Source organism: Pseudophryne corroboree, chromosome 8 (assembly GCF_028390025.1).
Source record: "Pseudophryne corroboree isolate aPseCor3 chromosome 8, aPseCor3.hap2, whole genome shotgun sequence".
In the NCBI taxonomy this organism is placed as follows: domain Eukaryota; kingdom Metazoa; phylum Chordata; class Amphibia; order Anura; family Myobatrachidae; genus Pseudophryne; species Pseudophryne corroboree.
The window spans coordinates 24302825-24326076 of record NC_086451.1 but is presented as its reverse complement, the minus strand read 5'-3'; the positions used below and the strand labels follow the sequence as shown (position 1 = coordinate 24326076).

The 23252-nt window shown below is 47.0% G+C and overlaps 1 non-coding gene and 1 pseudogene across 1 annotated transcript; both read left to right on the top strand.

Moving 5' to 3' along the window:
- Positions 1-283: 283 nt before the first annotated feature.
- On the top strand, positions 284-373 carry LOC134953808 (U5 spliceosomal RNA; annotated as a pseudogene).
- A 1701-nt stretch (positions 374-2074) lies between these two features.
- On the top strand, positions 2075-2188 carry LOC134953734 (U5 spliceosomal RNA). Its single transcript, XR_010185741.1, has one exon. It is a non-coding gene; the product is annotated as a U5 spliceosomal RNA (small nuclear RNA).
- Positions 2189-23252: the final 21064 nt, after the last annotated feature.

Here is a 23252-nt window from a genome sequence, read left to right as displayed (position 1 = left end):
TTTCAGTGGAAGCATGGCATGACGGTCATTTTAATCATTGCTGTTCTTACAGGTTATAATTCCAGAACATTCCGCCCATACACCTATACTCCACAAGGAGGCGCAGGGGTGTTAGTGGGAAGTTTTTGGTTCAGTTTCACATAAGTTAGCCATGTAATCTGTATTTCTACTTAATTCTAGAACATTCCTGCCCTACATCTCTAAGCCACCAGAGGCGCAGGGAAGTTAGTAGGAATTTGGTTCGGGTTTCATATGCCCATGTGAACTGCTTTTCACATAAAGAATACTTTGATTTCTCTTCATATCGAATAAATCTTTCGGTTTTTGCTAAAGATTTCCGAAGAGAGAAACAAGCTTGAGTTTCATATGAATAGGCTGTTCAGCAATAAAATATATATATATGACACATAATAACTTCATTAAGCCGTGCAAGTGTCTGTCTGTTGCCTATTGTGGTGTCTGTCTACATAGCGAGTAGGGCTATAGTGCAGACTAAAAATAATTTTAAAAATCCTATGTTAACATTGGCAATTCAAATTAAAAGAGCGGTAACATCGGAGTCTCGGAATGTCTCCGCCAGCTCTAACAAAAGACAGTCTTTCCAAAGGGCCAATTTCCCTTTGGGTACCAGAGTGTTTATTTCACTGGTCTTATAATTTAATGCACGATTCTATGTCAAATTTCACACCGATAACTACGAGTGAGAAGGGTACATTAGTCCAGCACTCAGATAGTGCGGGGGCTTTTTAACAACCATACATAATCGTTTCCAAAAGGACGCGATCCGCCATTGGTAGATGATTTTCTGTCAAACATTATAAAAACCCAGGATACATTTGGGTCACTAGAATCTATGTATGAAACAATGACGATCACTGGTAAAAGAAGCTGCAGAGTATATCTGTAAAGCTTCTGCTAACGCCGGTTATTTTCATTGTCGCTAGTTAAGCGCGACAAGGCCAGAGCTTGTTTGCTCATAAATTTGATATACTTGTAACGGTATTTTATCCCTTTATGATATTCAGCCATTACCGCATACAGTATACTTGTAACGGCGTTTTATCCCTTTATAAGAAACAGTCACGCCTTGTAACGACAGGACGTTACAGTCAGCAAGCCAGTGGTTTGATGACCTCTTTTACAATTGTGGAAGCGCGTCTTTACATGTTACATTTGCGAGGTTTCAGGACTTCAACTCATACATGTCTCAGCTATTTACAGCTTAAAGTACAAAACTGCCTCTGTCGAACGGTTTGGCAGGTTGTCATTTAGTCTTTGCTGGTTTATAAACCAGGCAGTAGTACGCCAACAGAGTCAGAGTTACTTATTCCCTTCTGTTTGAGCAAAACCAAACAGCTCCGTCGCAATATCAATCAGCAAGTCATTTACTACAGTTAGAAAATGGATTTTCTGCGGTTAGTATTTGCTTATTGGAGCCACAAAATTTGCATAATTGCATTTGATCTTCACAATGCGTATTTACCCAGTCCGGTTTGTTCATCACAGGTTCTAGCGTTTGCAAATCGCCACAACCATTAACCATTTCATGTCTACCGTTGCTTATCGCTTTGGGTATTGACCAAAGTGATGTTGGGATGATAGCTCATCTCACATAAGAACTCTGTCTCAACAAAGTTCCTCTAACTTGCGCTACTAAGGTATACTGCGGTAGCAGATAAAGTTCGAAAACAATCGCATCTAATTCCGTCTAAACGATGTCAATTCCTAGGTAAGATTATAAATACGGTAAATCAAAGACTTTTACCTACTACACCAGCAAGAACAAATGTACATCTAGTAATTAGCACAAAACACGCACACTAGCGGTACATTGGTGTATTCACCTATTAAGAATAAAGATGTGTTTTCAATTTAGTTCGCCACCCTTCACTCGCGTTTCCCACAGAGGGACAAGGGTGCATATACTCTGGACGACAGTCGCAGAGGGTCAGGATTTGTAGTTAAAATCAGCGACAAAGGTTCTAAAACACGACAGATTGCGGTCGATAAATGTCCTAGAACTCTGTGCATTTTACAAGGCAATACATGATTCGCTTTCAGTCTGACCAGAGATATACTCTGGTTTCTCTTCAGAACGAATAAATCTTTCGCCTTTTACTAAAGATTTCCGTGGAGAGGAACAACCGTGAGTTTCATGTAAATTTTTGATGCCTGCCTCACGCTGGCCTTAAGCAGTCAAACAAGGCAACGGCAGTTGCATACACAACAACCAGTGAGAACCAAGAAGCCGCATGGCAATGCGGCATGAGAACCAAGAAGCCGCATGGCAATGCGGCATGTGACTCAAATCCTCAATGGCTCAGAACACCATTATGTGAAAATGTCAAGAGATCATTCCGTGAGTGGACATCTGTTAGACAGAGGATCTCACCCGTCAGGATTTGGATCCTGAAAACTGGACATTAAATCCAGAGGTGTGTCATATGTGAGTCCACAGAAGGGGGTTACCCTCAAGTATACATGATGGCATCTCGCCACAATTAGAAAAGCTCAGTATGTGTACAAAACAGATCACAAGGGCAGTGGCGGTGGAGTCTCTCACATTCATGTGGTCATTCAGCATCGTGTATCTGGCTCCACCATTTTCCGCTGCTCTCTCCGTTGCCAAAACGGATCATAAGACAGTTTGTCACAGTCATACTGGTGGTATCTCATGGGTTTCGGAGAAGTTTGCTTCTCGAATTTTCAAGGAATACTTGCACACGATCTTGGCCCGCTCATAATACGTCCAACCTGTTACATCAGGGAACGTTAGTTTACCCATAGTTACCTATGTACCTATTATCTATGTACCGCAGCTGCGGTTGACGGGGTGAGGGTTCAGACCGCCCTCTTAAGAAATAGAGCATTACAGTATCGGTTATACCAACCATGTTACGAAATAGTAAGCCGCTTAAGGCAGCTCATTATTACAAAATTTCGTGTGCTTACATAGGTTGTAAACCTCGGAAGTTTCCAACATCATCCTTCAAGTTACCCGTATTCTGTTAAACGGGGTGGGATGGAAAACTGAGTTGATCTGCACTAAGAGTGCAGGTATCTGTGTGGTAAACTTATTTTCAAAGACGTTTGCCTCTATTTGCGTCTGTACACATCTTTCTACAAGGTGTCATCAAAGTTCAGACTCTCTTTATCCCACCTACAGCGCCAGGCGACTTGAAGTTGGGTTCAGATTTCTTACAGTTTTCATATTTTGAACCTTTTCAACAAATGGGAATTAAGTTTCTCACTTTGGAAAACATTTTTCTGCTAGCCTTGGCTTCGGCAAGGGTTTTGTTTTCATATTTGGGTGCCTTGTATTCCAAGCCACCGTATTTGAGTTTTCTCATGACAAAGCAGATCTTCGGACGAATCACGCTTTCGTATTCTTCACATCAATATACCAATAGGGGTTCCTGTGTGGACAGCACATTCTAGAATTCTGAATGTGGTACACGCATTACGCGTTTATATATGTCCCGAACGTCAACAGTACGTGATATGAATCCGTTGTTTGTTCTCTATGATACTGCCAACTGGGGTTAGCCAGTTTCTCAGCAGACATTATCCAGTTGGGTAATAATAATGACTACAAGTCAGGCTTACTTTAAGGCTAAGTTACAATCGCCTACGTCAGTAATAGCTCATCCCACAGGTTCTGTGGGAATGTCAGACCCAGTGGGTCGTGGAGCGTCTAAAACGCGGCTATATAGCCTTCATGTGCACCACGTTTGTGCACGTTTACACGTTATAAATGGTGGCGCCATCAGCATCTAGCTTTGGGCTGCCTACTGTTACAAGTATCAAACAGCTCTCCCGCCCACGAGGGAAGCTTTGGTACGTCCCAAGAGTACTCCAGTGACCCCTAGTGGATGATAAAGAAAATAGGATTTTGGTACTTACCAGGTAAATCCTTTTCTTTGAATCCATAGGGGGCACTGGACGCCCACCCAGAGCAGTTTTACCTGGGTTGTTTTAAGCTCAAGGGAGCTTAGGGTAACAAGTTTTACTTGATTGATATTAAGCTCAGAGGAGCTTATGGTAACACATTTTCACCGATTGGTTCAAATTATAAAGTTCTATCGGTTATGGTGTCAACTGTTTAGTTGACAGTAAGGTTATGGGTCAACATTGTTGTTGTCCGTTATGTTATAGGTATTCTCCATTGTCAACCTCTCTATATCGTTCCTGTTCGCTCAGTAAAAAACACTGAGAGAGTACACTGAGGTACTCGGGGATATGGAGGGGGGGGAGAGTCCTAAATTTAAATATTCAGTGCCTTTGTTCGGCTACGCCCGTCCATATCCCAAGAGTACTCCAGTGCCCCCTATGGATTCAAAGAAAAGGATTTACCTGGTAAGTACCAAAATCCTATTTTCTGCGAACCGCGATTCAGCCTCTCGTAGATTCAGCTGTTTTGTTTCAGGTTCCAGTTCACTAACATCAAGGTTGTTCCAATATTTTTGTAGTACCAAAGCCGGACAGCTCGGTCACACTGATATTGAACCTAAAGGGGCTCAATCAGTACATCACTTTCTACAGATTAAGGGTGGAATCCCTACGGTCAGTGATTGCAGGTTTAGAACTACTGGAATTCATGATTTGGCTGGATCTCAAGGATGCGTATTTACACATTCAAATCTGACACCGCATCAGGCGTACTTAAGGTTGTACAACGTTGCTTCCTCGGTTGTTAAAGCTGATCAAACGATAGTCCATGACCGTCATACTAGTGGCGCCTCATTTGCCTCAGAGCTTGGTTCTCGGATCTCCGTGGTCTACTCGCAGGCAATCCGTGTCCTCTTCCATTTACGTCCAGATCTTCTGCAGCAGGGTCTGTTTCTTTACCCCGATATACTGCTGTTGCGTTTTACGGGTGGCTGTTGAAACCGCTCTCAAGACGAGAGGGCATTCCAAAGTCTGTTATACCAACCATGTTACTGGCTAGAAAGCCGGTTACAGCAGCTCATTATCACAAGGTTTGGCGAGCTTATATGGGTTTGTGTGAAGCTCGGAAGTTTCCGACATCTTTCAAAATCGCGTTTTCTGCTATGTTTACAGACTGGGTTAGATGGAGGACTACGTATAGCGACACTAAATGACAGGTTTCGGCTTTGTCATTTTTCTTTCAGCACTGTTTGGCTCTTTTGCCAACAGTGCATACGTTCCTGCCAGGTGGTGTTGGAGTTCAACCTCCGTTTATACCACCTACAGCTCCATGGGACTTGAATTTAGTTTTAGGTTTTTTGGCAGTCCTCAAATTTTTAACCCTTACAACAAGGGAATGTTAAGTTTCTAACTTGGGAAACCGTTTCTATTAGCCGCAGCTGCGACAAGGCGCCTTTCAGAATTGGGTGCGTTATCATGCATACACCGTATCTGCTGTTTCATGATAACAGAGCGGAACTTCGGACTAATCCCGCTTTTCTATCCCCTTTTTCATATAAATCACCTAATCGTAGTTCCTGTTTCTCAGAAGTTTCAGGAACTCCAGTTTCTTTGGATGTAGTTCGTATACTTCAAGTATGTAGCCTAAATAGTTACAGTACGTAAAACAAATACATTGTTTGTTCTCTGTGATGCAGTCAAGGTAGGTTGGCCAGCTTCCAAACAGACCTTGGCTAGATGGATTTATCTGACCTTTCGTAAAGCTTATTTTCTTGCTAATCTACAACCGCTTGCATACAGTTTAGCCCTTTCCACGCGTTTTGTGGAAACGTCATGGGCAGCAGGTCGTGGAGTCTCCACGACACAATTCAGCAGTGCACACATTTGTGCTTTTACAAATTTGATAATTCTACGGCATCAGTGTCTAGCTTTGGACGTCTAATATTACAGGTGCCAACCAGCTCTCCCGCGCAAGGGGGAAACTTTGGTACGTCCCTAGAGTACTCCAGTGACCCCTAGTGGATGAAAAAGAAAATAGGATTTTGGTACTTGCCGGGTAAATTCTTTTCTTTGAATCCATAGAGGTCACTGGATGCCCGCCCAGAGCATTTTCACTTGTCTTGTGGTTGGTTCAGTATATATTATGGTAATACATTATCACCGGCTTGTTGGAAGTTTACGGTGATTGTTATCGGTTGTCGTGTCAACTTTCCAGTTGTCAGTTGTATGTAATTCTCCATTGTTCATTCTCTCTTTCGCTCCCGTTCGGCTCAGTACAAAAACACTAAGGTGTCTTGGGCGTATGGAGGGGGTGGAGGGTTACCAATTTAAATATTTAAATGTGCCTGTCCCTGCGAATGCCCCGTCCATGTCCCAAGAGTACTCCAGTGCCTCCTATGGATTCAAAGAAAAGGATTTACTTGGTAAGAACCAAAATCCTCTCTTATCTAACCACCAGCCTCTGCTATTGGCATGGATTGGTGGTAGGACGTTCACAAAATGGCGAGGGACCATGTTTTTGCTACTGAGCTGCTTTCAGAGATTCCTATTTATGGTATAGAATTTCCCTCTGACAGTTATTATTTTTTTTTAATGCAGTTTATGCTGAAGAACTTTCAATTCATTAGGTGTATTTGGAATTGCAGAAGGGGAAAAAGGAACAACAGATTTAACGGGCAAATGAGGCTATACTAGAGGATCTCAAAACGTGGTTGTCTAGGCACCCCAATGGTCCGGGTTATAAGGTTATCCATGCTTGACCACAGGTGACTTAATTAGCACCTCAGTTATTTTGATTTAACCATCTGTGATCAACTATGGATATACCTAATACCTGGACCGTTGGGGTGCCTTGAGGAAACCTCTGGGCTATACCCGCAGTTTGGCTGCCAGTGCTGAGCAGGCACTGTCCTGAATTATATATACACACAGTACACCAAAAACCCAGGTTCGACCCAGGTTGAGGTGGCCTATTGCATACACAGCCAATCGGCAGCTTTTAATTATAACCTGGGTTGAGCACTGCACCTGTTTCCTGGGACCAACCTTGGTAGCTACCACGATCGGATTTCCTGGTCAGTCGACCTGGGGTAATTTTCAAGGACCCTTTTACGCCAAGCTGTGACCTGGGTAGGCCCAGCAATAACCCGTGTCATAAAACTCCTTTTCTTTTTCATCCACTAGGGGGCACTGGAGTACTCTTGGGATATGGACGGCTTCCGCAGGAACAGGGCACTGAATATTTAAATTTAGAACACTCCACCCCTCCATATCCCAGAGTACATCAGTGTTTTTCTGTGCTCATCGTAGCAACAGGCTTGTGCGGCTCAGTCCACACTTATTTTGAATATATTTTTATTTTTATTATTTCTGATTTTTTTTTTTTTTTTTTTTTTCACATTACCACATCCCACTCCTTATACAGATTTGATGAAGTGGCTAAACCTATCTGAGCTTGGAAATGTGGTGGTTCAGTTTTTAGTTCCTTTTAAACTTAACCAGTTATGGATGAGCCCCGTTGCCTTAAATTATTTAGTTTATCAGACATTTTGTTCTCGATTGTGGCTTGAAGACTTCAGGGTTGCTGCTGAAATCACTTACTATAGCTAAGATAAAATATGAAAACAAAAAAATTGGAAATGATTATAAAATATATCCAGCGTATAATACAACAAATAACGCCTGCTCTATCGACATACTCTGAGTGGAGAGGACAGTGATTTTGGAGCAGTGACCCTAATCCTAGCAGTAGGTATAAAGGGCTGTATAAAATTGTACATCCACAAATCTATATACACCTGTAGATCATCATTAATACAATATCTTTAAAAAGAATCTGGTGTTGTTAGGCTTTTAAATAGGGATCTAGCATTTGCTGACTGCACAATCTGTATAGTAAAGCCACAGGTAATTTATATAGCAAGTCGGTTGTGGGGTGAACTTTTGGGGCATGGGGCTCCTTGGATTACTCCAGCTGGGCCACTTTGGGGTATGAGCTGCATAATATCTTTGAAAAGAATCTGGTGTTTGTATATAGAATTTAAGGGAGAAAACTATATAGTTGTGACAGAAAATACAGAAAGCATGTAATGAAAACAAAGGAAGATCTAAATGCAGAAAACCAGAGTTTTGGACTTTAAATCCGGTTCATGGGAATCGGGGAGGAAGGTGGTTCATTTGGAGGTAGAAATGCCACACCAGGAATATGCAAACATTTTAAAAGGTCCTTCCCCTTTTAGATCTCCCATTAGAGAAAAGGAAATTTTTGTTCTTACCTTTTGTTAAATCTCTTTGAGATCCATAGAGGACACAGGGAATACGCTGGGTATAGGCTGGACAGTAGGACCGGGCCCAAAATGGTTACGTTTTCTTGACACTGCGCAGCCCAGGCTCCTCCTCCCCTAAACCCCACCCCCAGACAGGCCAGTTAAGTTAGCAATCCCAAGGCAGGAGTGAGAAGGAAGGCCGTGCACACAGTATCCGGCCTCTAGATGGACAGTAACTAGGTCGACCACTATTGCTCGACAGCAACTAGGTCAACCGGGTCAAAAGGTCGACATGAGTTTTTCAAATCCCCCCCCCTCCCTTTTCATACTGATTGGGAATAGTAACCTGCGGTAGCAGGGCGAGGCACCTTGCCCGAAGCATGGTGAGCCACGCGAGGGGACACGACCAATAGTAGTCGACCTAGTTACGGTCCTCCCTCCATACCACACCCATGCACACACAGAACCAGAGACAGCAGATGCAATATCAAGGCAAATACCTGCAAGCCAGGAGCATCAGGGTGGGCGCCCTGTGTCCCCTATGGCTCTTGAAGAAAGATTTACTAAGGTAAGAACATAAATCTCCTTTCTCATACGTCCTAGAGGATGCTGGGGTCACTTCAAGAACCATGGGGTATAGATGGGATCTGCAGGAGACATGGGCACTTTAAGACTTTCAAAGGGGTGTGAACTGGCTCCTCCCTCTATGCCCCTCCTCCAGACTCCAGTTTAGAATCTGTACCCAGTGAGACTGGATGCACTCTGAGTTTCTCTGAAAAGACTTTGTTAGGTTTTTTATTTTCAGGGAGAACTGCTGGCTACAGGCTCCCTGCATCGTGGGAGTGTGGGGAGAGAACCAGACCTACTTCTTCTGAGTTCAAGGGCTCTGCTTCTTGGCTACAGGACACCATTACCTCCTGAGGGTCTGTTCGCTAGGTACGCCTAGATGCTCGTTCCCAGAGCCCGCCGTCACCCCCCTTGCAGAGCCAGAAGTCAGGTGAGTAGAAGAAGACCGATGACTTCAGTGATGGCTTCAGAGGTGCCGCGCTGTGCGCCATGCTCCCTTACTCAACGGCATTACAGGGTGCAGGGGGGGGGGGGGGAGAGGCGCCCTGGGCAGCATATTAACCTCTAAAAAAGTGACTGGCAAGAGGGGACAAGGTGCCAAACCTCTGTCCAAACCCCCGCCAGTATAAAGATTTTGGAAAAATAGCGGGCTAAGCGCGCCATTCTGGGGGCGGGGTTTGTCCTCACAGCTCACATCAGTGCCATTTTCTCTTCAAAGAAGCTGCAGAGACGCTGGTCCTTTCCTCACACTGCTGTACAAGTAACGGTGCAAAATGGGGTGGGTGGGGTGGCACAGTGAATTTTGGTGCAATATAAGTTATTATAAAGCGCTGCGTTACATTCTGTAACTGTCAGAACCGGGTTTAAGCGCTGGGTTGTGAGCTGGCAAACTTCCTCTGTGTCTCTGACTGGACGTATAGGGGACAGACCAACAATAAAGCCTGTGTGTGCTGCGTGCACGTGTGTCGGCATGTCTGAGGCTGAAGGCTCTTCCCAGGAGGAGACTATGTTAGGGACACAAACTGCTGTGGGAGTGACCCTGTCTGCACCGCCAACACCTGATTGGGCCTCTGATAAATAAGAGATTGGATAAATCTGAGTCTCAGAACCAGGCTTGGAAGAAGTCCGTAGAGGATGTGTTGTTACAAGTCCAGACCCCTTCGGGGTCACAAACGTTCATTTACCCAGCTGGCAGACACGGATACCGACACAGACACTGACTCAAGTGTCGACTATAGTGATGCCAGATTAGATCCAAAATTGGCATAGAGCATTTAGTACATGATTGTGGCTATAAAAGACGTGTTACATATCACTGAGGACCCTGCTGCTCCCGCTACTAGGGTCTGTATGTATAAAGGAAAGAAACCTGAGGTAACGTTTCCTCCCCCTCATGAACTGAACACGCTTTGTGAAAAGGTTTGGGAAAATCCTGACAAAGTTTCAAATTCCCAAAAGGATTCCAGTGGCGTATCCGTTTCCCTCTGGGGATAGGGAAAAATGGGAGTCACCCCCCCATTGTGGACAAAGCTCTATCATGGCTGTCCAAAAATGTGGCTCTTCCGTCCCCTGACACGGCAGCCCTAAAGGATCCTGCGGCTCGTAGGCAGGAAAATACATTGAAATCCATTTATATCACCACGGGTACGCTACTCAGACCAGCCATTGCATCTGCATGGGTGAGTAGTGCTATCGAAAGATGGGCAGATAACTTGTCATCTGAAATAGATACCCTGGATAGGGATAGCATTCTTTTGACACTAGGTTATATAAGGGACGATGCAGTCTACCTAAAGGAAGCTCCGAGGGATAGTGGACTTGTGGGATCAAGGGCCAATGCCATGGCAGTCTCAGCTAGGAGAGCATTGTGGATTCATCAATGGAATGCTGACTCTAAGAAAGCTATGGAGTCTCTACCGTATAAAGGTGGTGTATTGTTTGGTGACGGCCTCGCTGAGTTGGTATCTACGGCTACCGCGGGTAAGTCATCATTTTTACCTTATGTGCCTGCACCACAAAAGAAAGCACACCACTATAAGATGCAGTCCTTTCGGCCCAATAAATACAGAAAAGGCCGAGGGTCTTCCTTCCTTGCTACTAGAGGGAAGGGAAAAGGTAAACGATCACCGCCCGTGGCCGGTTCCCAGGAGCAGAAGTCCTCCCCGGCTTCTGCCAAATCCACCGCATGACGCTGGAGCTCCTCTGCGGGAGTCCGCACCGGTGGGGGCATGTCTCAGGTTCTTCAGTCAGTTCTGGGCTTGTTCGGCCCTGGACCCATGGGTTTTAGAAATAGTGTCCTAGGGGTACAAACTGGAGTTTCAAGACGTTCCCCCTCGCTGATTTTTCAAATCGGCCTTACCAGCTCCTCTTCCGGACAGGGAGGTGGTATGCGCCGCAATACAAAACTTGGGTCTCAATCAAGTTATTGTCGGGGTTCCCCCGTCGAAACAGGGAGAAGGCTTTTATTCGAGCCTGTTCGTGGTCCCGAAGCCAGACAGCTCAGTCGGACCACTCCTGAACCTCAAATCCCTCAATTTCTACCTAAAATTTTTTTTTTCAAATTCAAGTTGGAGTCTCTCCGGGCAGTGATCTCCAGTCTGGAGGAGGGGGATTTTATGGTGTCTGTAGACATAAAGGATGCCTACTTACATGTTCCCATTTATCCTCCACATCAGGCTTACCTGAGGTTTGCAGTTCAGGATTGTTATTACCAATTTCAGACGTTGCCGTTTGGTCTGTCCACGGCTCTGAGGGTTTTCACCAAGGGAAGATGGTCAAGCCAGGAAATGTCTACACATAAACGTTCTGGAGTTAAGGGCCATTCACAACAGCCTTCTGCAAGCGGAACATCTTCTTCGAAATCAGTCCGTCTTGATTCAGTCGGACAACATAACAGCAGTAACGTACATAAACCGCCAGGGCGGAACAGAGCAGAGTGGCTATGGCAGAGGCCACAAAGGTTCTCCGTTGGGCGGAAAGGCATACAAGCTCTCTGTCAGCGATCTTCATTCCAGGAGTGGACAACTGGGAAGCAGACTTGCTCAGCAGACACGATCTCCATCCAGGAGAGTGGGGTCTTCATCAAGAGGTCTTTGCAGAAGTGACAAGTCTTTGGGGAATTCCTCAAATAGACATGATGGCGTCTCGCCTCAACAAGAAACTTCAGAGATATTGTTCCAGGTCGAGAGACCCTCAAGCAATAGCAGTGGATGCCCTAGCGACACTGTGGGTGTTTCAGTCGGTGTACGTGTTTCCTCCGCTTCCACTCATTCCAAAAGTGATAAAGATCATAAGAAGAACAAAGGTTCAAGCGATCCTCATTGTTTCAGATTGGCCAAGGAGGGCTTGGTATCCGGATCTTCAGGAATTACTCATAAGAGATCCCTGGCCTCTTCCTCTGAGGGAGGATGTTACAGCAGGGGCCGTGCGTGTTCCAAGACTTACAGTGACTTTGTTTGACGGCTTGGAGGTTGAACGCCGGATCCTAGCCCGAAAGGGTATTCCCAAGGAAGTCATCCCCACTCTTATTCAGGCCAAGAAAGGAGTAACGTCTAAACATTACCACCGTATTTGGAGAAAATACGTGTCTTGGTGTGAATCCAAGAAGGCTCCTACTGAAGAATTTCAGTTAGGACGTTTTCTCCATTTTCTACAAGCCGGTGTGGATGCGGGCCTAAAGTTGGTCTCCATTAAAGTACACATTTCAGCCTGATCGGTTTTCTTCCAAAAACAAATGGCCTCCCTTTTAGAAGTTCAGACTTTTGTGAAAGGCGTGTTGCACATCCAACCTCCCTTTGTGCCCCCCGTGGCACCGTGGGATCTTAACGTGGTGTTGCAATTCCTTCAATCTCATTGGTTTGAACCTTTACAAAAGGTGGAGTTGAAATTCCTCACTTGGAAAGTGGTCATGTTGTTGGTCTTGGCATCCGCCAGACGGGTGTCTGAATTGGCGGCCTTGTCTCACAATAGCCCTTATTTGATCTTTCATGAAGATAGAGCAGCGTTGAGGACTCGTCAGCAGTTTCTGCCGAAAGTGGTTTCGTCGTTCCACTTGAACCAACCTATTGTGGTGCCAGTGGCTACTGACGCCTTGCTGGAATCGAAGTTTCTCGACGTAGTCAGAGCTTTGAAAATGTATGTGGCCAGAACGGCTCAGTTTAGGAAAACGGAGGATCTGTTTGTCCTGTATGCTCTCAACAAAATTGGGGCTCCTGCTTCCAAGCAGACTATTGCGCGCTGGATCTGTCATATGATTCAGCAGGCTCATTCTACGGCTGGATTGCTGTTACCGAAATCGGTGAAGGCCCATTCTACCAGAAAGGTTGGCTCGTCCTGGGCAGCTGCCCGGGGGGTCTCGGCATTACAACTTTGCCGAGCGGCTACTTGGTCGGGTTCAAACACCTTTGCGAAGTTCTACAAGTTTGATACCCTGGCTGATGAGGACCTCGTTTGGTCAATCGGTGCTGCAGAGTCATCCGCACTCTCAAGCCCGTTCTAGAGCTTTGATATAAACCCCATGGTTCTTGAAGTGACCCCAGCATCCTCTAGGACGTATGAGAAAATAGGATTTTAATACCTACCAGTAAATCCTTTTCTCTTAGTCCGTAGAGGATGCTCGGCGCCCGTCCCAGTGCGTACTGTATCTGCAGTTTTTAGTTATGGTTACACACATGTTGTGTTACATTTATAGTCAGCCTGTTGCTGATGTTGTTCATGCCGTTGACTTGATTTGTGTTGAATGCCATGTTGTACGGCGTGCTTGAGGTGTGAGCTGGTATGTATCTCACCTTAGTTTAACAATAAATCCTTTACCTCGAAATGTCCGTCTCCCTGGGCACAGTTCCTATAACTGGAGTCTGGAGGAGGGGCACGGAGGGAGGAGCCAGTTCACACCCCTTTGAAAGTCTTAAAGTGCCCATGTCTCCTGCGGATCCCGTCTATACCCCATGGTTCTTGAAGTGACCCCAGCATCCTCTACGGACTAAGAGAAAAGGATTTACCGGCAGGTATTAAAATCCTATTTTTTCTTCAGTGCTCCGTAGAGGACACAGGGATTATGCTGGGACGTTCCAAAACAATTTCCCTAAGGGAGGGGACGCTACTGGTGAGCCGAAGCACTAGCCAGCAGGAAGACAGTCTTCCATGTGAGCCACAGAGTCCAAAGGTTCAAAACAGTGGAGATTGAAGAGCCTTAAGAACCAAGGAGAAATCCCATGCAGCCACCGGGGGAACAGGTGACGGACGCCCTGAAGAAAAATGCGAACGTCTGACATCAATGCTGTCCTCCGTTGAAAGCTGACACCTGGAGGAAAGGTATAGGCTTGTGTCCAGACGTGCCTGCAGAAAGGAAGAGAGTCAAAACACTCTGGGATTATGGCCCCTAGCTGAATACCAAGTAAAATACGTGAACCAGACCAGGTGATAAATACGTTTATGGGCGTTCAACATAGTGTGAATAACTGCTCTGGATAAACCCTTAGATCTTAACACTGATGTCTCGAGCCATGCCATCAAAGGGAGCAGAGACAGGTGCCCTGTGATAGAAGATATTGTCGCAGAGGAAGACTCAGGAGATCGTCTATGGAAAGGCCTAGAAGATCTAGCTATGCAATGATCCCGGAACACCGCTCTGTGTTCCAGAACGTTGAACGGAAGGAGACTCTCCTGAGCCATCCACGACCCTGGAAAAGGCCGTTGGCAGGTCATTGCCCCCCATCCGCGCAAATTGGCATTGGTGGGTAGAAGAACCCACTCCTCTATCCAAAAGGGACGGCATCTGTTCAAGGCTGATGTCTAAAGCCACCATAACAGGGAGAGGGGAATGTAGAAGATGATTGTTGCAAGAAGATGATTATTTGAGACCGGATATGAAGATGTGATTTGTTTCCTCGGGACAGAAACTTTGACTGAAGTGGACGAGAATGCAACAGGGCATATTCCCCAGGATCCGAATGCAGCAGTGTATGGACTGTGATGTAAGAATTTGCATATCTTGTCCTGCAGGTCCCAAAGCTTATCTATCAGAATGAAGACCTGCTGAACTCTCAGTAGGGCTCCCAAGTGGATCATCTCCTGAGACTGAGTCACCAAAGACAATGACCAATTGATGATCTATCCATGAGATTAGAGAAGATCTATCACAAGACGGAGATGGTTGATGAGAACAGCCAAGGACTGGGCTAGGCGGAGCAGATCGTCCAGCTGAGGTAGAATTCTGACCCCTCTGCTTCAGCTGAGCTGCCATGGCCGTGGAACGACCAAATGATAACTCCTGAAACTGGTAATGCTCCTCACGGAGCGTAAAGCATAGGAATTGCTGGTGATAGAGTCAAATGGGAACATGTATATAGACATCTTGGATGCCCAGGGAGGCTATGAAACCCCTGGTTCTGGTGTCAAAATGATGGAACTCAGAGATTCCATGCAGAATTTCGGGATCTGCAAGTACCTGTTTAGGAACTTGAGGTTGAGGATTGGACGAAAGGAACCGTTGGGTTTCATAGAGCATGTAGCTTTCCCATAATAATGTCATATTTTTTGTGAGGAAGTGTAGCCATGCCTCTTTACATTAGGCCATGCCCCTCATTACCTGGGCCTGGCCCCACTCTTTACAGGCATGCAAGTTGGTATAGAAACCCTTGCCCTTCTGAGCCAGGGGGACTGGTACAATTACCCAGGAGGCTAGGAGGGAGCGGATGGACTCCAGCAGAGGTTATGCTTTTCCTGAAGCTAGTTCCAAGCCTGTGGGGAAAAAAAGTGGCCTGGAGGATGTTGCTGGAAGATGAGGGCATAGCCCTTGGAAACCACATTGCGTACCCAGGCATCAGTCGTGGTTTTTAAACATGTCTTGGAGAAAAGCAAATGTCAGTCTTCCACACTGGGGTACCCCAGGTGGCGGCTAATCCCATCCAGCAGCGGGTTTGTCAGTTGGTTTAGGATCCGGGCATCCTGTAGACCGGGACTGTTAAATATAAATTAGCTTTTGCCCTAATTATTAAGATGTCTGGCATGTGAATTAAATACTTAAATCCTCTATTTATAGTCCTGGGACTTTTAGATTGGTCCCCTTTACTGGCTCATTAGTGTAAAAGCTCACCACAGCAGTTTTTCTTTTGGGTGTAATCAATATTGTGGCCAAATAGATCTATGAACAACAAGTAGGAGCAAATTTCCAAGGTCCTGTTATTGCTGGCCAGGTTAGCGGGATCTCCTGGGCTGAAACCACCTTAGTGCCTTGGGCCTGTGTAAGATCATTGGCACAGATGCATGAATGCCAGGACTCTTGGTTATATACTCAGTTTGTTACGCTGCATCCCCATAGAGTAGGCGGCTTGCATGTAGGACAGCATTCATTTGTCACCAGGCAGGTGGTTGAAATCTGCCCCTTTACACAGAGCCGCTATTTCCGGAGTCACCATGCATTAGGGGTTCAGTATGGTATGCCGGCGGTTGGGCTCCCGGCGACCACCATACCGGCGCCGGGAGCCCGACCGCCGGCTTACCGACAGTGTGACAAGCGCAGATGAGCCCCTTGCGGGCTCGCTGCGCTCGCCACGCTATTTTATTCTCCCTCCAGGGGGGTCATGGACCCCCACGAGGGAGAATAAGTGTTGGTATGCCGGCTGTCGGGATTCCGACACCGGTACACTGTGCGCCGGGATCCCGTCAGTCGGCATACTGAAGACCACCCATGCATTAGTATAGGGGCACACCGCTGTGGCTAGCGGTCAGCAAGAGTGGTGTCTCCAAGCAAGTTGTCATCCCCTGTGGGCATCAAACAATAGATCCACAATTGTAAAAGAACAAGCAGGGTATCCTGCAAGAAAGGTACCTTTGCGCCTGCTGCACCAAACGAAACTGGCCTGCTGGGGGTGGGGTATAGGAGAGAAGGGGCCTGGGTTGCCTGGGAAGAATTCTTAACTGTTTGGTGCCCAGTTCTACCGTCAGGCTTATACCCAGGATAATCCCTGTGTCTTCTATGGAGCGCAGAAGAAACTCTAACGAGTAATCCCTCTTATGACAGATCCCCCCTTCTAAAGTGGGAATTACAATTTCTTGATTAAGGTGGACTCTAGATACCACGTTCAGCTGAAAAGAAGGCTGTACTGTATACTAATCTAGCAAGGCAGATATGAAAACACTCCCAGTTCTCCAGCAGAGAAGATGGTTTTCTTTTCTTGCAGACCGATTTTAGCCCTGGCCATTTCTTTTCAAAGACAAGTCTCAAACCACCATGTAGTCCATCCAGCAAAGAGGAGAATTGTGGGACTAACCTAACGGTTACAATCATTCTGTCCCAGGTTATGAAGGGGACAGCCTTTGTTGAGTTTTTTGACAAATTTTCTCCGAGATCTTCATGAATATCAGAAGTAATGTCCTCTTTAGAACAAGGAAAGACCTTATTTGTCTCTAGATAAAGGATCCTGCCCATTGTTAATACTCTCAGAACAAAGGTAGAGCATAGCAGTCCTAGAATTATCATTCATTGGAACACCGCAAGATAATAGCCATCAATGTGGTGTCAGAGTTTATGGTCACCTGTAATTGGTGCTGGAAAAGGGATTAGGATCCTGCCATGATTAACAGGTTGTCTAAAGAGGGAACCACCATTACTCCCTTGGCTCTCAGGAGCGTAACCATAGTGGCCGTAAGTTTTGTGAATACTCTCGGCTTAGCAGACAGGCCGGAAGGAAGGACACGCTATTGGAGACTGTGGGAATTGATGACTGATTTCTCCTCCAGAGGCTTTCACAATGGGATTGGCATAGGGCACACCTCTGAAATATGTCTTGAATTAAAAGATGCGTAGCTGCGTTCAAGGACCCAGCACTGGAGCCATTTGCATGACCATCGTACATTTGAGTAACCTTCGGGATGTTCAGTGAAATCACGCTGCTGAACCCAGTGAAGCTGTGTCAGAGAACGCAGCCACGGGCTTCAGCACGTACAGAAAGGAGGGTCGACATGCCCCATTTTCTGTAAGGCTACCCGTCGCCGGCCCCTGAATGCCTCATGCTGCAGCGTTTGGGGCACTGCAATCGACATCACGGCTCTGGATCTACATATGCATAGTGCGGCTTCTGAGCATGCACAGATCTAAATGTGACGGGCTTGCGTACATCTCTGAATTAGATTCCTAGATGCAAACATTTCGTTTTACCACAGCAGTAGAGATTGACACCCTATGCTTTGCGATATTAGCCGACATAGAATGGTGTGGAATATATATATATGAACAGCCAGCCAAGATGGCTGCCTCACCTTTTGCATACTCCTGATCATCTCCATAAAACAGCTTGAATTCACCACAACTGACCTATGAATCATCATAAATATCCAAGGACTTACCTTTAACTTGTACTACTCTGCGCAGACATCTCATCAAAACCAATGGATTGCATTCCTGCGCTGAGATACACACTGGATTGAAATCTCTGCATCTCTCCACTGAGAAGTCCTTCAGTTCGGAATCTACTGTACTCTGCATTGGACATCCAAGACAAGGGCCCTCATTCCGAGTTGATCGCTAGCTGCTTTCGGTCGCAGCGATTAGTTGAAAAAGCGGCATTTCTGAGCATGCGAACGTGCCGTAGTACGCACGCGCAAAGTACTTTCACACAAAACTATGCAGTTTTACACAAGGGCGAGCGACTCTTTTCTGTCGCTCTGTTGATCGTAGTGTGATTCACAGGAAGTGGGTGTTTCTGGGTGGTAACTGGCCGTTTTCAGGGAGTGTGCTAAAAAACGCAGGCGTGACAGGCAAAAACGCAGGCGTGTCTGGGGAAACGGGGGAGTGGCTGTCCGAACGCAGGGCGTGTTTGCGATGTCAAAGCAGGAACTAAACTGACTGAAGTGATCGCAAGGTAGGAGTAGGTTTGGAACTGCTCAGAAACTGCTTGAAAATTTTTACGAGCAGTTCTGCTAACCTTTCGTTCGAACTTCTGCTAATCTAAGATACACTCCCAGAGGGCGGCGGCCTAGCATTTGCACTGCTGCTAAAAGCAGCTAGCAAGCGATCAACTCGGAATGAGGGCCAAGGTACTGTGGACTACAACCTATCTTTGGCTCCATCCAGCCCCTCACTTAGACATCATTCACCTCTGTTCTCTGAGCAACAAATAACTGTGACTTCTTGCATTAATCAACTAATATACAGTATATTCAGGCTCTGAATTGCTGAAAAGTCACTGTACATTTCAAATTGCAGGATCCCAGCCATTCCCCAGGACACGTTATCACTACCCGCAAGAAATCTACTTCAAAGGCCTATCACACTTAGATTTTTCACACCTACACAATAGGAATTGGATTCTAACACCTTTCCACAAGCCTGCTTTGTCCTGGAATAATTGACTAAGGGGGTCATTCCGACCCGATCGTTCGCTGCAGTTTATCGCAGCGATCGGGTCGGAACTGCGCATGCGCCAGCCCGATGGCCGTCGTTCCCTAACTATCGCTTCTGCCTGACTGTGCGGGAGGTGGGCTGCAGCGGTGCGCCCAGGGGCAGCAACGATCAACTCCCGACTAGCTGCAGGAGCTGCGCTGGCCGGGAATTACTCCACAAGTGAAAAAGCATTGCCGCTGTGCGATGATTTTATACTTGTGTGTGTGGGGGGGGGGGGACTGATATGCGGGGCGGACAAGCCCTGTGCTGGGCGTCCCCCTGCATGTCTGGGAAGATGATCGTAGCTGTGCTAAATTTAGCACAGCTACGATCAACTCGGAATGACCCCCTAAATCAGCAACAGAAAAAGCAGTTATTTTATTTATCACTTGTTTCAAATATACTCATTGCATTAAAGAGCAGCAATAGGTTATAGCAACAACGATTATAGCGATTACAATCCAAGATGGTGCCGCAGATGGCTGCCTCAGAGCTATGCAGCTCAGCCAAAATACCTGTTTCCCCTGCCCTTGTCTACCCCACCAGTGACCAAATACAGCAGGGAAGCCCTCCTAAGTTGGAGCGCTCCCGCGGTGCTTACCCCACGTTCAGGCCGGTCGGCGGGTGGATCAGCGGCCCTTGCTGCCCTGTGTGGCAGGGATGCAGATGTGGACGCTGAAGTGGATGACCAAGAGGCCGCGGCCCCCTGCATCCCGGGCGGTGACTGACGAGCAGATCGGTGGCCCTGGAAAGAGAATGACCGAGGCCCTCATGTCAGCCCTAGCCTCAGAGGAGAGGCTGTCGCGCAGGCGCCCTAGTGAGGTCTGTACTACCAGTGATCCTGCTCTCGAACGTGCGCTCACTGGCAACAAGGTTGACAAACTGTCCCTCCTTCTGGGCAGCGCAGGGTCAGGCATTACAGGGTCGTCCGTACTCCGCTTTACGGAAACGTGGCTGGACGACCATATTGCAGACGACCCGATGTCTATGCCGGGTTTCGGTCTCTTCAGGGCTGATCGCTCCAAGATTCTCTCAGGAAGAACGAAGGGTGGTGGCATCTGCTTCTACATCAACGACAGATGGTGCCCCAATGTCAATCCTAGGCAAATCATTTAGCACTCACCTGGAGAAGCTAAGTATCAACTGTAACCCCTTTCTTTACCCCGGGAATTTTCCTCAATTGTCCTTGTGGGAGTGTACATCATCCCCCTTGCTTGCGCGAACGAAGCCCTGCACCACCTGGCCGTATGCATATTCGACATAGAACAAAAACACCCAGACTCTCTGCTTATAGTGCTGGGCGACTTCAACAGAACTAACCTGAGCAAGGAGCTACCTAAGTACAAAATACAAGTCACGTGTCCTACTAGGGAAGGGCGCACCCTTGATCACTGCTACACTACCCTCAAGTCTGCCTTCCGGTCTATCCCGCGTGCTGAACTCTGCTTATCTGACCACTGCCTCATCCACCTACTCCCTACTTATACACAGAAGCTGAGAGCGGTTAAGCCTGTCGTCAAGACTGTTAAGAAATGGACCAACGAGCCTAAAATGAAGCTCCAGGCCTGCTTCGACTGCACGGAATGGGCGGGCTTCAAAGCCTCGGCAACCGACCTGAACGACCTGTCAGACACTGTCACATTCTACATCAGCTACTGTGAGGACATGAGTGTACCTACCAAGACTTACCACATTTACAGCAACAAGCCCTGGTTCAACGCCCAGCTCAGACAACTTTGTCGGGCCAAAGAGGAGACCTATAGCAGCAATGACAGAGCACTATACAACCGTACTAGGAACTCTCTGACTAAAGAAATCAGGCTAGCAAAAATAGGATTTTAATACCTACTGGTAAATCCTTTTCTCCTAGTCCGTAGAGAATGCTGGGGACTCCAAAAGGACCATGGGGTATAGACAGTATCCGCAGGAGAAATGTGCACACTAAAAGACTGACTGGGTGTGAACTTGCTCCTCCCTCTATGCCCCTCCTCCAGACCTCGGTTATAGGAACTGTGCCCAGGGAGACGGACATTTCGAGGAAAAATAAGATTTTACTTACCGGTAAATCTATTTCTCGTAGTCCGTAGAAGATGCTGGGACTCCTTAAGGACCATGGGGAATAGACGGGCTCCGCAGGAGATGAGGCACTTTAAGAAAGCTTTGGACTCTGGGTGTGCACTGGCTCCTCCCTCTATGCCCCTCCTCCAGACCTCAGTTAGGGAAACTGTGCCCAGAGGAGATGGACAGTACGAGGAAGGATTTTTGTAAATCTAAGGGCGAGATCTATACCAGCCACACCAATCACACCGTATAACTTGTGATACACTACCCAGTCAACAGTATGAACAACAACATAGCCTCGGTTAAACCGATAAACTATAACATAACCCTTATGTAAGCAACAACTATATACAAGTCTTGCAGAAGAAGTCCGCACTTGGGACGGGCGCCCAGCATCCTCTACGGACTACGAGAAATAGATTTACCGGTAAGTAAAATCTTATTTTCTCTAACGTCCTTGAGGATGCTGGGACTCCGTAAGGACCATGGGGATTATACCAAAGCTCCCAAACGGGCGGGAGAGTGCGGATGACTCTGCAGCACCGACTGAGCAAACGAGGTCCTCCTCAGCCAGGGTATCAAACTTGTAGAACTTTGCAAAGGTGTTTGAACCCGACCAAGTAGCAGCTCGGCACAATTGCAATGCCGAGACCCCTCGGGCAGCCGCCCAAGAAGAGCCCACTTTCCTAGTGGAATGGGCCTTAACCGATTTAGGCAATGGCAAACCTGCCGTAGAATGCGCCTGCTGAATCGTTTTACAGATCCAGCGAGCAATAGTCTGCTTTGAAGCAGGAGCGCCGACCTTGTTGGCCGCATACAGAACAAACAGAGCTTCAGTCTTCCTGATACTAGCCGTTCTGGTCACATAAATCTTCAAAGCCCTGACCACATCCAGGGACTCGGAATCCTCCAAGTCCTGTGTAGCCACAGGCACGACAATAGGTTGGTTCACATGAAAAGATGAGACCACTTTTGGCAGAAAGTGAGGACGAGTCCTCAACTCTGCCCTATCCACGTGAAAAACCAAGTATGGGCTTTTATGTGATAAAGCCGCCAATTCTGAAACACGTCTTGCCGAAGCCAATGCCAACAACATGACCACTTTCCACGTGAGGTATTTCAACTCCACAGTTTTGAGTGGTTCAAACCAAGGTGACTTGAGGAAACGTAACACCACGTTAAGATCCCAAGGCGCCACCGGAGGCACAAAGGGAGGCTGAATATGCAGCACACCCTTCACAAAAGTCTGTACTTCAGGAAGAGAGGCTAATTCTCTTTGAAAGAAAGTGGATAAGGCCGAAATTTGGACCTTTTATGGACCCTAATTTTAGGCCCAAAGTCACTCCTGTTTGAAGGAAGTGAAGTAGACGGCCCAAATGGAACTCCTCCGTAGGAGCAGCTCTGGCCTCACACCAAGAAACATATTTTCGCCATATACGGTGATAATGTTTTAACGTCACGTCTTTTCTAGCCTTGATCAGGGTAGGAATGACCTCCTCCGGAATCCCTTTTTCCGCTAGGATCCGGCGTTCAACCGCCATGCCGTCAAACGCAGCCGCAGTAAGTCTTGGAACAGAGAGGGCCCCTGCCGCAGCAGGTCCTGCCTTAGAGGAAGAGGCCACGGATCTTCTGTGAGCAACTCTTGCAGCTCCGGATACCAAGTCCTCCGTGGCCAATCTGGTACAATGAGGATTGTTCTGAACCTGCTTATTCTTATTATTCTCAACACTTTGGGTATGAGAGGAAGAGGAGGAAACACATAGACCGATCTGAACACCCAAGGTGTCACCAGAGCGTCTACCGCTACCGCCTGAGGGTCCCTTGACCTGGCGCAATACCGCTTTAGCTTTTTGTTGAGACGGGATGCCATCATGTCTATTTGAGGCAGTCCCCACCGACCCGTGATCTGTGCGAAGACTTCTTGATGAAGTCCCCACTCTCCCGGATGCAGGTCGTGCCTGCTGAGGAAGTCCGCCTCCCAGTTGTCCACCCCCGGGATGAACACTGCTGATAGCGCGCTTACATGGCCTTCCGCCCAGCGTAGAATCCTGGTCGCTTCTGTCATGGCCACTCTGCTCCTCGTTCCG